This window comes from Malus sylvestris, chromosome 11 (genome assembly GCF_916048215.2).
Source record: "Malus sylvestris chromosome 11, drMalSylv7.2, whole genome shotgun sequence".
In the NCBI taxonomy this organism is placed as follows: domain Eukaryota; kingdom Viridiplantae; phylum Streptophyta; class Magnoliopsida; order Rosales; family Rosaceae; genus Malus; species Malus sylvestris.
The window spans coordinates 21302773-21312945 of NC_062270.1; positions in this window are offsets into that span (position 1 = coordinate 21302773).

Genomic DNA, 10173 nt, shown 5'->3' on the forward strand with positions numbered 1-10173 from the left:
TCTTCTTGCATACTTTGTCCATAAAATCTGAAAACACACGAAAGTGACTTTAAACATTAAAATAACTAAGGAAACACGACATAAATGCACAAGAACAAGCCAACTAAGTCGCATAAATGTGCTCCTATCAGATAAACAAAGGTTCTTTAAGCAATAGCAAGCAAAGCAATGAAATCAAAACTTAGAATTCACTTTAGAATGCAGAAATCACTTTTAGACATAAAGGGAAGATTTAAACAACTCTTAGGGTCAAATTCAACTTGTTGGACCCTTCCTTCAACAAACAATACTTTAGAACTCTTTTTCACATCTTTTCAACTTTTTTTTTTCTTACTTTTCACACTTTTCTTTTTTTCTTTCTTTCTTTTCACGAATTTTTCTTTTCTTTTCTTTCTACCCATACCTATGGCACACTAACTCACATGAGAAACACTTCCCCCACACTTGTTTTCTGCCATACATTAATCAAAAGGAAATCAATTTGAATCATGCTTTACTATGCTTCAAGAACAAGGGTATGGATGGTCCTAATCTAGGCTAGGTGAGGATAACATGGGTTAACAAAGAATGTAGGCTAACAAGGCTCAATGGGGTTAACTTAAACATATAATGAAGTAGGATACACGACAATTTGGCTTTGGTGGTGGTCACTACACAACTTCATCTTGAATATGTGTTATGCAATTCAATAACATGCTTTGAATGAAATGAGCATGAGTTCTAGCATTTGGAACTAAATAATGAAACGCCTTCTAAGTAGTAACCAAGCAAAGAATAATGAGATCATGCAATGACTTTAGAAAACAATAATGCACAGATTATCAACTTTCCAAATAAATGTTTAGGCTCAAATCTCACAAGGTTGTAGCGTTAATTTGAGTTCCTTCCTTCAAGCATGTTACAAAAACTGATTTTTCCTTTATGATTACATGTTAATTCATAAGTTATAACCACAACCAAGCATAAACAAAGAGTAAATCAAACTTTCATCCATGTTAACCACTCTCTTTAACAGCCATGTAATTACAAACCAAGTCCTCATCATTGTGTTGGAAGGTAAGACGCAAACAAACACACAAAAACAACTCTTTTTGGGTTTTTTCTAAACAAATTTTCAAATTTTTATGAGATTTTCGGATTTTTAAGTCAAAACACACTAAAACACTCCAAAACAGCTTAAAAACAGCAAGGAACAAGTCCATAAGTAATGGGTGATAAAATCCCACGAATTTGCATAAAAAACACTTAGTTACCCCCCACACTTAAATCAAACATTGTCCTCAATGTTTCAAGCATAAAGTTACACAAAACACAAAGAAACCAACAAACAACAACTTAAATAACTAAATAGGGCAGATTAGAAACAACAACAAAGAGAAGGGTTTTAGGAACGCAGATCTGGAATTGGAGTGATTCCTAAGGCTTCCTTTGTTGAATGCATGGGTTGCCTCCCAAGTAGCGCTTGCTTTAACGTCTTGCAGCTGGACGAAGAACATGTTCATTCCCCATTGGAGCCCACGGCATGCAGTGGGATCTCCTCCACGACATGCTCAACAAAGTTCTCATAGTAAGGCTTCAATCGATGTCCATTCACCTTGAATTCTTGTCCAGTTTTCAAACTTTGTATTTGGACTGCACCATGCACAAAAACATTAGTGATAACAAATGGACCAACCCACTTAGAACGTAACTTACCTGAGAATAAACGAAGACGGGAGTTAAATAGCAACATTTTCTGCCCAATGGAGAATGTTTTGCCTCTAATCATCTTGTCATGGAACGCCTTGGTCTTCTCTTTGTAAATCCGGGCATTCTCATAAACATTATGCCCAATCTCATCAAGCTCGTTCAATTTGTTGGAAATGTGCCCTAAAGCCAATCATGTGATGATACTTTACGGACATTTCACATGTTAAACTAATCTAGTTTTACATATAAAGGGCATACATTATTGTTTGAGCCGTCTCATATAAATGTTATATGCTTAAACAATAAAGTCCAAGGAATTTGTGATTGGGAGAATGTAATCTAATGAAGTTAGATTCTTGAGACCATTCTTTCGTAGACACATCCTAAACGTTCCTGATCATAGGATTGCCAATTGGGCATTGACAGTCCGTCAAGATCGGTACGTACTATGTCTTCTCTCAGGGAGAGTGATTAGTCTCGAATCATTGGTGTGTGTGACATCAAGACAAGTGCGGTAGGTGCTCAATAGAGAATGAGTTCACTGAACGCGATCAATGAAGAGTTCTCATATTCCATGTCACATGAGAACTCATGGTTGGGATAATGCAAAGTAGTCCTTTGACCTGAGGCATCATAGTTGTCTTGTGGTTAAGACCTTGATCTTTGATTATGTCAAAGTCATCCCACCAGGAGGGTGTCCACGGCATCGTTGGGGTCAAGCCGCTTAGCTATGGAGACAAGTGAATGCGCAACAAGGGATCTCTAACCTTCAAACTGTTTGAGGGAGAATACTCTCTGATATGATTTGAATCTCTGGCCAGAGTATGAATGAGATTTGGGAATGTGTTCCTAATCACATTCAAGGTAATCATATAAGCACAAGACACACATTGGATAGTAGACATGAGAAAATAAACTATCAAACCAAACAATGTGGTCAAGAGTATTAGATTAGAGAAAGACCGTATTGCATTTGTAATCCCAGACTGAATAGGTTCTCCACCTCTTCTGATTAGCTTGGGTAACCATGACATACGGCTAGGTGTCACTCATGGTTTGTGGAAGCCCTAAACGTGTGTAATCACTAAAGGGAGAATTGAAAATAGTTTCAATTCACAATCGATGTAAAATGGTTTTAATCGCCCACTACCTCGCTAAAAGGAACCTAATGGATCGTACACCGTGTAAGGTAGAGATGGACGAAATAAATGAAATGAGTAAGATTAATTGAATGGTTTAATTATTTATGGCAAGGATTAATTAATATGTTAATTAATCAAACGAATAAGTTCGTTAAAGACCACGGGATAGTTTTGGACCTTAAGGCCCAATGGGCTTCGAACGTCAAGCCCATTAACTTAAGTTGTATGACAATTTAATGAATAAAGATTCATTAAAGCCCAAAAGCCCAAAAATCCCTAAATGGCCGGCCATAAGGAATGAATTAGGGTTTTGGTTATTTAGGTCACTTAAAGAAGTGACTATATAAATGACTTTATAGCCAAATATTCATTAAGTGAAATAAGGGTTTATTTTTGGGGAAAATGGGTGAGAATTGTCTCTCCATTTTCTCTCTAAAGAGGCCAACACCTTGGAGGTGATTAGCTAGTCATCTAATCCTCCAAGGTCACTCATTCATCATCCAATCTCTCCTTGGTGTAGAGACTTAGAGGTTCTCAATTTTGGGAACTTGGAGAACCTATTCTTCCATCCAAATCCATGGATCTAAGAAGCAAGGAATGAAGGCCCTATCTCTTTGGGTGATTAGCCTTTGCTTATGCAAAGAGGAATCTACAAAGGTATTAATTTCAACTCACTTATTTTTGAGTTGATTATTGGTTCACCAATCTACTAGGCTTTGAATTTCATGGTCATGTTTTGTTTTTGAGTACATACAAGCATGATTCCGCCTTTTAATTGTTAATTGCATGCTATATGATGTTGCTCAAATGAACATGTTTTTCAAAATAATTCCTTCAAGTGGTATCAGAGCCTAGGTCTAGTAGTTGGTGAATCCTTTTGGGTTTTGTAGTTCATAGTATGTGATCTAAAAGTTGTAATTGTTACAAGCTTTATTCTTGCTTCTTTGAAAGTAAATTTTGTTGGAAAATTTGCTATCTCAAATGTTGTAGATGTTGTTCATATGAGCATGAATATTGGAGCTAAAATTTGGTGCCATGCTTTTGGGAAAATTCGGCCAAAATCAAAGGGTGAATTTTTGGGTTCTTGTTTGACTTGTTAAAAGTGTTTTAATGTGTTCTTTGGAACCCCTAAGTACCCTAGTTTGGTTAGATGTTATTTCCCTTAAGTAAGAATGGTTTTGGAATGTTTTTGGGTGGAAAAAGTTCATGGAAAAATTTGGGTTTTTCATGGATGTTCTTCATTGTTCTTGATGTTCTTGTCAAGAACAAAAAGGTTTGGTGTTTTGATTCAAAGTTTTGAATTATTTCATAAAGTATATGTGATATGTTTTTAAATGATTTATTATGTATTTAAAGTGTTAAATATTTGTATAAATGATGATTGAAATAATTGTGTTTGAATTATTTCAAAAACATATCTTATCTTACATACACTTGCATGTTTTTGACAAAACTCACAAATCAACACACACACCAACCTTATCCCTCCCTAAAACCAGCCACTCCCTCAAAGGGAGTACTTTTGGGGCTTTTATGCAATTACATAAAGTTTTGATACTTTTGTGTATTTGCACTTTGGCCCAAAAGTTTACGTTTTTACGTTTAGGTCCAAAAACGCTAAAGGACAAATTGTTTTGTTCCTTTAATGATGTTTTTGCATTATTAAAAGTTTGGGTTCTAGTTGTATTTACATGAAGTTGTGACTTTTGTGTATTATACAAAGTGACCCCAAAAGTTTTTGTATTTGCAATATGGCCCAAAAGTTGAGGTTAATTGCAAGATGGCCCAAATAGGATGAGAACAAAATTGTTTTGTCTCTTTAAATGAGAATTGGATTTTCATTTTGTTTAGCTCCATTTAAATCAATTTTATGGATACAAAAACCAAATGAAAATGTTGCATTCAATTAATTAGTTAAAGTGTTAATTAATTAAAGGGTGATTATGAACCTAAGCCTAATATAATTGAGCTATGTGAAAGGCGTTTCAAATTTGTTTGAACCATGGGAATGTGTAGATTAAATTTTGGTTGTAATTTGATTTGATCAAATGTTGTAAAAGGGCTTAAGCTCTTCTTTACTTTAAAGTAATTTGTTATATGCAAATGTTGTAATGAGCATAAGCTCACCTTTACTTTGAAGTACTTCTTTCTTGCTTTATATGATATGCATGAAAATGAAGTAGTTGGGTCCAACGCCCATAAGACAACACGCCTTAATGTGATTAAACGCGTAACTAAAATCAATCTTCATTCCTAGACTGAGGTTCAACACAAGGCTCGTGTTGAATCTAAACAAAGGTTCATAATCATCCTTAGGCCCTAAGGCAACTATGTAGTCCATCAAATGAATGCAAAGTTTATGTTAGTAGTATCATATACTCTTGCTTTAAAAATCGTTTTAAAAGCATAGTGGGAGTATTATGTACAACTAAAACAATGAGATGGACCAATAGTTGTTATAGGACCAAAATAGTTTTAATAGAGATTAAAATGTATGTTTATATGTGATGAGACCTAAAACCCTCAACCAAACCAATATTAAGTTGATAAGCGAGAGATGTTTAGAATATCTCTTCGTGGCCTTCCACCGTGGTGGGATCCAATCGTTTATGACTTGTACACCGGCTTCACCCTATCATGGGGGAGTACACAGTGCATGCTTATACTCAGGAGGAATCCATATACATATGATGAGGTGAGTGTAGGCAACGAGGATAGCTATATATCGTATCATCGTGAGGCTATTCTTGAACCCCTTCACACACTAAGCATGGTGGGAAGAACTTAACTAAGTGCAATGGAACCAATATCATATCATTGTGAGGTTACATTCTCTAGAGGCCAAATAAGATGGGTACTTGCATGAGTTGCAAATGAGTAAGCGTACTCTCTCATTATTATTGTTGCTAGCCATATATCGTATCATCGTGAGGTGGGCTTGGTAATAGTGAGCCTCCCATAACCTACTAGGAGTTTCATCCAAAACTCTCGAATTCCTATGAGGGATATGGAATTTGCCAAAAATAGTGGGTGGTGCTATTTTGATTTAAAGACCCGAATCAAATGGCTTAAAATCAATCAATTTATATTCGTTATGTATTTGTTTACCAATATATTTGCAAACGCTATCCAACACTTGACAAAACCGAATGTTTTAGTTTCCGGACTTAGGTACCACAATCCCAAAGAATGTCTTAAAAGGATTGCATATGTATCTAAGTAGTCTCATCCTCACAATCTTCCTATTGATAATGTATCATTAGAAGAATATGTTAGAAAAGGTCTATCATAAAGAGGACAACACTTTTAATGTCATAATTCTTCAATTACAATTTGTTGTATGAAGAAATAGGAGTTGCTTTGAACAACTCTTAGTCAATGCAAACACTTAGTGCTTGTTTCTTTGTTAAATGAACAAAGAACTTGAGAAGAAAGCACAAAGGCATGAACACTTAAATGTGCCATGATTCTTCATTTACAAATTGTTGTATGAAGAAATGAGAGTTGCCTTGTACAACTCTTGAAGGTTTGTAATTATGTTTAGAACATAATGGTTGGTTGACAAAAATAGTCCATTAACATGGACTTATGATGATTTTGAATCATTGAATGTTGAAGTGATAAACCACTTAAACGAGACGGAAACTAGGCAAGGACTTCACCTTTGTTTCCCTATCCTAATCGTTCACTAAGTTTATTGTAAACTATATAGTGAACAATAACCACATACTCTCCAAAATGTTTGATGTGTATAACACAATTGAAAAAGGTTTCAAGAGAGATAGTGGGAGTTTAGGGACCATGACTAATGTAGTCAAAGGTGAAAGTCAAATAAAGAAGATAAATAACTCCAAGGGAACAAACTTTCTTTATGAAAGGATGGATATTGGAAGGGGTATTTGCAAGAAATGTCTTGCAAGTGTCAAGGACACACCTTTCGAAGGTGTTGTAAATTGTTCTTGAATAGTTCAAAACAGTTGGTTCTTCTACTTGAATGCATGATTCTGTATTAGTGACTATGTTTTACAATCGTTGTAAAAGTGTGGCTAATAAGAAGTAGAAGATAAATGAGAGAAGAGAAAGTACTTCACATTCGAAACGTGAATCAAATGTAGATCTCTGCGAAAGCAGATGGTACTTACTTCCTCATATGAACTACCAAAGAAATTGGAAAAACATAGATTGTCTTTGTATTCCAATTTTAAGGAACTAAATTCAGTCACTATGTGAAATGGATAAATGTTTTGTTTGACAAAACAATGTTCTTTATTAATCAATGATTGGATTATGGTAATCTAATTAATTATCTCTATAGTAGAGATAATATGGTGGTGTTAACTGTTTAGAAAATAATGATGCTTAAAACCCAAAAGGTTGCAAGGTAGTGACTAATCCCAACTAAAGTTGTGATACCTCTAAAAACATAAGTTATGAGTTGGTGAAAGATGGATGCTTTGGATCGTTAGATCCGGATCCAATACCTTCTTGTTAAAATTGTATAGAGGCAAAATGTTTGAATCTTTATTCTTTTGGAAAGAAGAAAGAATCACAAAGTTGTTGAGATTAATTCACTTAAATGTTAGTGGCACTTGTCCACAAACATAATATTACTCATGTTGAATTACATTCACCGAAGATCACTCTCGGTTGGACTATAGTTTATTTTGAATAAACACAAGTCCGAATACTTTGCAAAATGTTTCAAAGAATTCAAGTAATGTAAGTTGATGAGTAAGACGTCTAAAGTATTTACCTCCTTAGATTTGATCCAAGGAAAGGTAACACTTTAGATGAGTTTCCTTGAAAGATATCAAGGAAAATAGCATCATAAGATAATGTATTTCTCCATTAGGAGAAGAACGAACTTGAATAAGATTTAGTTCGTTAGATGTTATCTATTACCCATATATAGGATATATACTTCTAAAAACAATATGATTGTCAATGAGAAGATCTTCCAATATTTTCATGACTCCATAAGATGTAGTTGGAAAAGAAAGACAAATCTTAAGCATGTTAAAGATTTGGGGTTGTGTGCTAACAAGCAATATTTGTTTGATAATAATCTTGTAGGATATCCTTAAAATAACTTTTGGATATCGCTTCTATAAACCAACTAACAAATGTTGTTTTGTTGGATAGTTCATTGTAATTCTACAATGTGATTTGCCTAAAAGCAAATGAACGAGAGATAGAACTCAAAGAATGGGTTCTTTGAGAGACAAGAAAGTAATCAACAAATATAACAACCTAGTTCCTATACCACAAGCTCCAAGGTAGTCGATAAGGATTTAAAAACCGTCTCAGTTGAATGGTTTTGAACTTTATGACTATGTCATAGAGTTGCACCTCTTAATTCGAAAGAAATAAGAATGAAAATCCTTATGACTACATTGAGTGCATATACGATATATACTCAAGGAAATGGTAAAGTACCATTTGACTCGAAATAATGAAACCTTCATAGCTAATTGGTAGCTTAAGGTGACTACAATCAAAGAGAATGGTTAACTTTAAAGGAACCATTTTTGACGTAGTCTTAGTTTCAATTAATTCAAAGATTGTTAGCTACAACTAAATGGTGATCCAATGTTTTGACATAATATGGGTTTCCGAAACCATTATTAAGATAGTCTTGATAATATATGTCTAAAACTATGAATCACAAGACATGAAAGTTGTAGAGATCCATCCATCATGGATCTTAGCAAGTTAGTGGGAGCTATTTGCATTTTATGAGAAAAATGATCAAATCGTTTGATTTCTCATAAAGATGTAAATGAATCTTTTGTTTACTAGTTTTACAAAAGATTAGTGGGAGTTAATCATGTTCCTAAAAATTTAAATATATATGATATATTAATTTTGGAAATGAAAAGAATACTTCTTCGTTAAAGTTATGACTTTAATACATTATATGAAGATAGAATGTATATGGGAGATATAGTCTATATACATGGGATGGAAATCTATAATGATATATTTCATGATATAATTGGATTATATCAATCCCTAATAATAGACAATGGATGCTAGGAAGTTTCTCATATGATGATAAACTTCAATTAGAAGGATGACTCTAGTAAGACTAGCAAGTTGCCCTTCTCAAAGGGAACGTGCCCCTTTGACTCCCAAAGAAATAATGCGTAAATAGAATCCTTTATGCATACGCAGAAAGGTGATTTATGTATTTCATATTGTATGAAAAACATTGATATGAGTTGTACCTAGAACGGTACAAGATGATATCAGTGCAAGCCCAGGATCAGAACCATGGCAACTGTCAAGTGAGTCCTTAAGTATTTAAGAAATACTAAAGGATAAATTCCTCAAAGATCGAGGAAGAATCAAAGTAACGTAATGGAAGCGTAAATGTATTAGATTATGAATCTAATCCATCATTGGATGTTTCTTCATTATGAATGAAGAGATAAACAGATATCTCTTTATTATGAGTAAAGAGATATTTGGATGGAAACATTAAAGTAATGACTTTAGTGTGTTCCATTATGAATGCAAGATATATTGCCATATAGAAGTTTACAACAATGTTGTTTGGATGGGAAAGTTCATTTATGAACTCTCTATTCGGTTCCAACCAGAAAGTGTATGACACTAATGGGGCGATAACTCAAGCCTGGGAATCAAGGTCTCATCAAGATCCGAACACAAATGAGAGACTGAACCACATGATTGAGAATCATGTATAATGGTGACGTTGTTATTCTCAAGGTTGCTTCTGTGGATAACACATATAGATATCCACTGCCTAGGCCTACTATTCAGCCATTTATGAAATGACTACAGAAGAGATATCATCATTGATGATCAAGCTGATTGGCTCTAGTGCAAGTGGGAGATTGTTGGAAATGTGCCCTAAAGCCAATCATGTGATGATACTTTACGGACATTTCACATGTTAAACTAATCTAGTTTTACATATAAAGGGCATACATTATTGTTTGAGCCGTCTCATATAAATGTTATATGCTTAAACAATAAAGTCCAAGGAATTTGTGATTGGGAGAATGTAATCTAATGAAGTTAGATTCTTGAGACCATTCTTTCGTAGACACATCCTAAACGTTCCTGATCATAGGATTGCCAATTGGGCATTGACAGTCCGTCAAGATCGGTACGTACTATGTCTTCTCTCAGGGAGAGTGATTAGTCTCGAATCATTGGTGTGTGTGACATCAAGACAAGTGCGGTAGGTGCTCAATAGAGAATGAGTTCACTGAACGCGATCAATGAAGAGTTCTCATATTCCATGTCACATGAGAACTCATGGTTGGGATAATGCAAAGTAGTCCTTTGACCTGAGGCATCATAGTTGTCTTGT